The following is a 6,113-nucleotide window of genomic DNA, read 5'->3' on the forward strand; positions in this document are numbered from 1 at the left end:
TCAAGAATTAAGGTTTTTTTGTACTAAGTAGACCCTACTTAATACTTGCACCTCAAGACCTGATGTTTATTGCCTTAAGTTTTTATTTTGTTACGCTTTGTTTTGTTAAAAGGAAGTTGTGTATTGTAATGTACTCAATCTAGAACTTTGATTCACTGAACAGAAAGTTAATTTGCAAGATGAGAAATTGTGAAGTTTACTATGGAATAATAAATGGTTACAAAATGCACGCAAAACTGTTGTGTCTGTGTCATTGTGTTGCGATGTAACTAAGCTTGTGTATGGATTATGAATAACGTAATGACTATACTATTATGAATGACAACTTACAATTTTGAGTTGAGATTAAAAGAAGTACTGGCTTTCATTTCTATACGATTGAGTGTTGTGCATGTGTTGCAAAACAATAGGCCTACCTTGTATGTAAATTATCCACGACGACATCATTTAGAACACCCTTAAAGTGAACACTTTTCTCAAGACAGAGCGAAGAGTAATTCCAGTTCTTGGATTACAATGTTCTTTGAAATTGTCGTCTGAACCCAACTGAAGGCTAGGCAGATATCTGAAGATGTAAACGGAGTTGCGTGAGGAATCGTGCACTGTGATTGGTCAAGAGTCATTTTCGTCTGCAAGCTTAGCAAAAAAACGGAAGATCCAGTTTGAACTGGTTCTTGGCCCTGCCTCTCTCTATTTCGATTGGCCAATAGTGCGCGCACCGCGTATGTCTGCAGCTGTATAAAGTGCAATGCATAATATTTTGCGGATTGGGCTGACATTCCAACGCTTTTGTCTTGTCGCAGCTGGGCTGTCGCAAACTTCACACCTGTTCTGAGGCTTTTGCATAATCGTCTAGGCGAAGGAGTTATCAATTTTTCATGGCTCTGACATTGCACTCTCAATACTTTGGGGAAATAATTAATTAGGCCTGATCAATTATGGATATTCATGGCGGTTCGGTGTCATTAAACGGCAACATAATGTTTCGCTTTTAAGTAAAAAGTGGGTCGAGTTGTCAGAAATTATCAAGGCGTCCTGAATCAGGTATGGTGTGCATGCATTGCGAGAATAAAGACAAATGTAGTCAAAATGGCCCAGCTGAACATTATTCTTACAGCATTTAGCAGTTGCAACTTGCTCTAGAATACGCTTAAACGTAGTGAAAGGGAAAATGATATTGATTCTATTGATATGGTGAGAGCGCCCTCATAAATCGAAATAACACTAAGCAGACGGAGCGACTGTGGTAATGATAGAGATTGTGTTGTCACTTATCCTCCATCTGTTGTTCTATCCCGCGATTGCAAAGATAATTTTGCAAAATTTGGAGACGCTATAGTAATCATGCACATGAGCAAACTGTTTTTATTTTTTTTATAAATTGGAAATTATTCAAGATTTAGCATGCTAGTCGTAGTTTATGGATAAACTATCAGGTAACTGAACGTTGGGCAAATAAATCCCATGTTCTGGGTAATAACTATTATTTAATTTACAAACATGAAACAACAGCTATTGTCGTGTTCTCTTCAGTTGACCTTGGATCAATAGACTCTACCCATAAAGGGCGCCCTCACTGAGGGACAAGTCTCTGTTTCTCTGTGATGCTAATGGTAGACATTATACTTTCATTGTCACTGAGTTTCGCTAACTTGTCCTCCGAGAGGGCGCTGTATGCAAGTCATTCAGCCGTCATGGACATGGTGTGAAGTCAGCGTGGTCGCAGAGAACCTTAACACGGAACGGTTTGGAAAGAGGAAGCACTTGGCAGTCAAGACAAGGAAATGCAGACCGATACTGAAACTTGGGAGACTAGCACATTGATAATTAGAAGTCAGTACTATAGGGAGCAGGCGAGTAGGAAATGCTTCATTCTTACATGGGGAGAAACAGACTGGGTCGATTTTGGTGAGTACATGTACATCATTTTTAGAGATTGTGTTCTTGGGCAAGACACTCTACTACAGTTGCCTCTCTCCACCCAGGAGTATGAGAGGGTAAAGAGACTAGAATGTGCTAATCTCGAGCTGCTGCAAAAACTTGTCTCATAATTACAGGGGTAATAGTTATGAGGCGCTTAGAGATTTTTGGTATAGGCCTATAAAACGCTATATAAGCACCGCATTATTATTACATTTGTAGAAATAAAACAGAGAGATATCCTAATTGTCACGTTAACTTGGTAAAAAGTAATGCATTAGTCTGTACTCAAGTTAATTGAGAAAAGGTCTATTCTGCACTTTGACAAGGGTGGTGTATTCAGCTTTTAGAGTCAAGAAGGCCAAATTGAAAAACGACATCTTCCGAAAAGGCGACCCATGTTTCCCCCGAGGACATTCTCTAGTGCCGGGTCGTTTTTAAGAAACTCATTCTGAAGTCCACTTTGTTATCGTAGAACCTGTAGATACCCACTGTACTTTGTATGGGATCTGGATGGACGACACAAAGAGACTGTCATTTTGTGGAGTCCAAAATTAATGTCATACTACACTCGAATGTGTCGATTCCCTTTAGAAATTAAGCATTTCAAAAACATCCAGTTCCATATGTTAATGTTTATTTTCTGTTATATTCCTTTCCTTGGCCGTTCTTTCCTTCCTGCTGTGGTTTTTCCACATGATTCAAATTATGGTGGACTTTGTGTGCCAACGAGATGTTTGCGTGATACGGGTTCACGCGTACGCGTGAGCACTGACCAACACACCCTTTTTGATTTGTTAATTTTCATTTTTTTTTTTATCAAGTTACATATGTTTTTCGGAAGTGGGAAGTGCTTGGATACATCTAAATAAATAAATATCTTAAATAACAGTATCATTTAGGAGGAACTAAACAGACTTATATGTTCCCCAATAGTGAACGTGTGTTACTCGTTCTCTGCTAATTTTTGCTCAGCACTTGGGCTACTCGGTTAGTAACTCGGTTGGGGTTCAGTATCATAATCGTGGCTTGCATGACATGTTTGTATAAAAAAAAACATTAATAACAATTCTGACGGCGGTATGTTACAATTGGTTTCAATTCTCGTTCACAAACCATGACCGAGATAGAAACTATGAACGCGAAACGATCCCCCGGCGAGATAAGCCAATTTATGCAAAACCCCCAGTGACGTCACAGCTCAGCAGCTGCACCATATGGCCATTCCATTCATACACTTTGTTTTGTTATTAAAATTGCATACCGGTATCTTTTGACTGTACATGAATGTGATGTGTTCTCGCACTGTTGTATACGTCACTTCCTATAATTTTGTCGTATTTACCATTTTACAGCATGTCGCTGACTGCATTCGTGGACATCCGCGTTACATCCGGACAAGAGAAAGCGACTTTTATGATAAACATTTGGCGTCTCAACAATAACTGCAAAGAATCGCAAGAATCAATTTGGACATGTTTTTAACAAGTCTGGAACAACGGCCCTAAAGTGGTGAGTGAGTCTTTTCTTCAAATTTGACAAAGGTTTTGGGGAAATACGTGAGCTACGTAACGTTTATGTTTTTTGCATTGAAGTGGTGTCACAATTCAGCCCCAGATGTTTTATCATCAGACACTGAAATTGTTGCAATCGGGAAATTTGTAGTGTCATAATACGATTCAATGCTAATGCAAAAGCTACGTACCAGCAGGGGTTGAATATGGAGGTTTTTTCCCTAAAAAAAGGAACTTCAAAGCGGTGTCTTTGAAGTTTCACTTCGGTGTTCATTGAGTTCATATGGAACTAGTTCGAGTTGGGCCATTTTTTCTTGTCGCGATGCAGCATAAATGTTGTGTAACAACACTCGAATGCGCCCTTAAAAGGTTGAAATACATAAAAATCACATACCGTGCATAATCCATCTTTTCAAAATCTCCATTTCATTTGATATTGTTGATTTCTACGATTTATTATTCCCTGGCTTTGTACATCGCCGATCGCCTAAGCCTAGCCTGCGGCCGGTGCAACTTGTAAAATTCACGAACTGTACGTTCCCATGGTGTGGTTAATGTCGCTTGAAATTAAGCAGCGGGGAAGTGGCATTTTACCTTTAAAGGATTTAAACATATTGATTCAATTTTGTTACACCATTATAGCGAAATATATAAATTGACATGTCTTTAACATCTCAGCAAGCGTATATTTGTGCTTTCCTTTTTCAATTTTCATTTATACTAAAATTGTCAAAAATACCCTTTATACAATATTATGTGCAATCAAATAAGCTTGTCGGTAGTCCGTTTTAGACGTAACAGTTGTATTTTTGGTGAAAAAAAGGTGTAGGTTCAGAACTTCAAAGTGCCGCGCGCGCAGTTGCGCTACGGTTTATCGATAGGTTATGGTTGTAGCAGTGGTGCACCCAGGATTTGGCTTTGGGGGGGTTCACAATTTTTTTTTTTCAATTTTTGTAGAAGTTATTGTTGTTGTTTTTTTGGGGGGGGGGGTTTTGGGGGGGACTATTTTGACGTTGGTGGCACCACTTGCACCCTATTACACTACTCGAAAATAGGCCACATTCATATCACCAAGGTCAAATCGTGGGAATAAAATTAAAAAAAATTGACAAACTCTTGGGTGCGCCACTTGGTTGTAGGATTCGTTTTTGGACAGATAACAGATTTGTATTGCCATGTGTTTGGATTTGGCAGTTTTGAACCACAGGATTGAGCTGAACCTATAGTTCTGCGCCGACGCCGGCTAGTTAAAAGATTTTCAGACTGCTCGGAGAGTCTCATCATTTATTGAAATAATATGGACACCATAAGAATTATTATATCCAGGTAGATGCACGAATACTACTTTGTTTCTGTAGACATTTTTCTGCCGTTGATATTTTATCAAACCCAGTATCGCATAGCAAATAACAATGGAAGTTAATGTATTTGGCAAGTCAAGGTAATTTATTCCCGTCACTGACTGATGCCAGTCAGTTTCTGTGTCACCAGGAAATAACCTTCAAGCAGAAAATGAAAGAGATCAATATTGATTCGAGCTCGTCCTGGAAATGGAACATGAACTGCAATTGTGAACGAGATATTGTATTGACGAGAGATGTATTAAGTCACAAAGGCAAAGGAACGTGGTTGTTTCTATCTGAGGATATTTTGTAGTCCGAACGAATGTTGAATTCATTAATAATTGTTCTGTGCAAGTACGGTTATTGATTGAAAGTTACTTCGTGCTCGTGATATATTTCACTCAAATTATCTGTTAAATTAATATTTTTAAGACCGTGTGAAAACGCAACATGAAGTGGATTGACATGATTCAATATTGCCCAAAATAATGTTCACAGAGGTCCACATAACATTTTTTTTTATTTGGATATTTCACAAGCGTCACTATGAAAGTAAAAAGCTGTTTCGATTTCGTATCACATGACTATTGGGATTGTATGAAAGGCTGCATAACACTGAGTGAAGCACGGGTGTTGTCAGAGGTTGTAACCAATTCTTATTAGACGCTTTCACGTATTGAAACCCAGCTCGTCAGCAGCAATTTAGAAGCTGACTTTCATCCTGATTGAGAGAGTGCAGGTGGGCAACACAATAATGAGCATCTTGGTACCGTGAGAAACCAGCCACAATGTGCAACCTGTACACCCCAAAGGTTATTCGGTGTCCGGCCCCCATTATTATGTCAGGCACTGTGTCTTCGTTCAGCAATGCATAAATCATTATGTTTTGCGTGCATTTATGAAGAATATAGTTTTGACTGCAGTGTTATTGTTTAATGTTGTGAAGGAGAGCGGTAATGTGAAAATAAATGATGTGTGATCTCTTTGCTGGTCCCAGAGAACCAGAATGTTTTACCTCACTGAGTTACTGTCACTGTCACGAGCTGGGCAGTGCTATCGTATAGGAGTACCCCGTAAGGCCAATGAATGGGTTTAATCAGGTACATTGTGTAGACAAGATGCACGAAAAGATTTCAAGGGAATGGTCATTCTGAGTCAATTGAACAGGATTTTGTGCATTCTGGGACCTTTCTGTGACCTGTTATTTGGGGGAGACTTTTTTTATGCGATCAGCTAAAAACCTTTCGCACGAACGTTGTCTTTTCGTCACCTTCCTTGCATCGTATTTACAAAGAAAAATAAACAAAGTGTGATCTACTGTCTAAACAAAATGTCC

Source organism: Patiria miniata, unplaced genomic scaffold (genome assembly GCF_015706575.1).
Source record: "Patiria miniata isolate m_02_andy unplaced genomic scaffold, ASM1570657v1 HiC_scaffold_7, whole genome shotgun sequence".
Lineage (NCBI taxonomy): Eukaryota > Metazoa > Echinodermata > Asteroidea > Valvatida > Asterinidae > Patiria > Patiria miniata.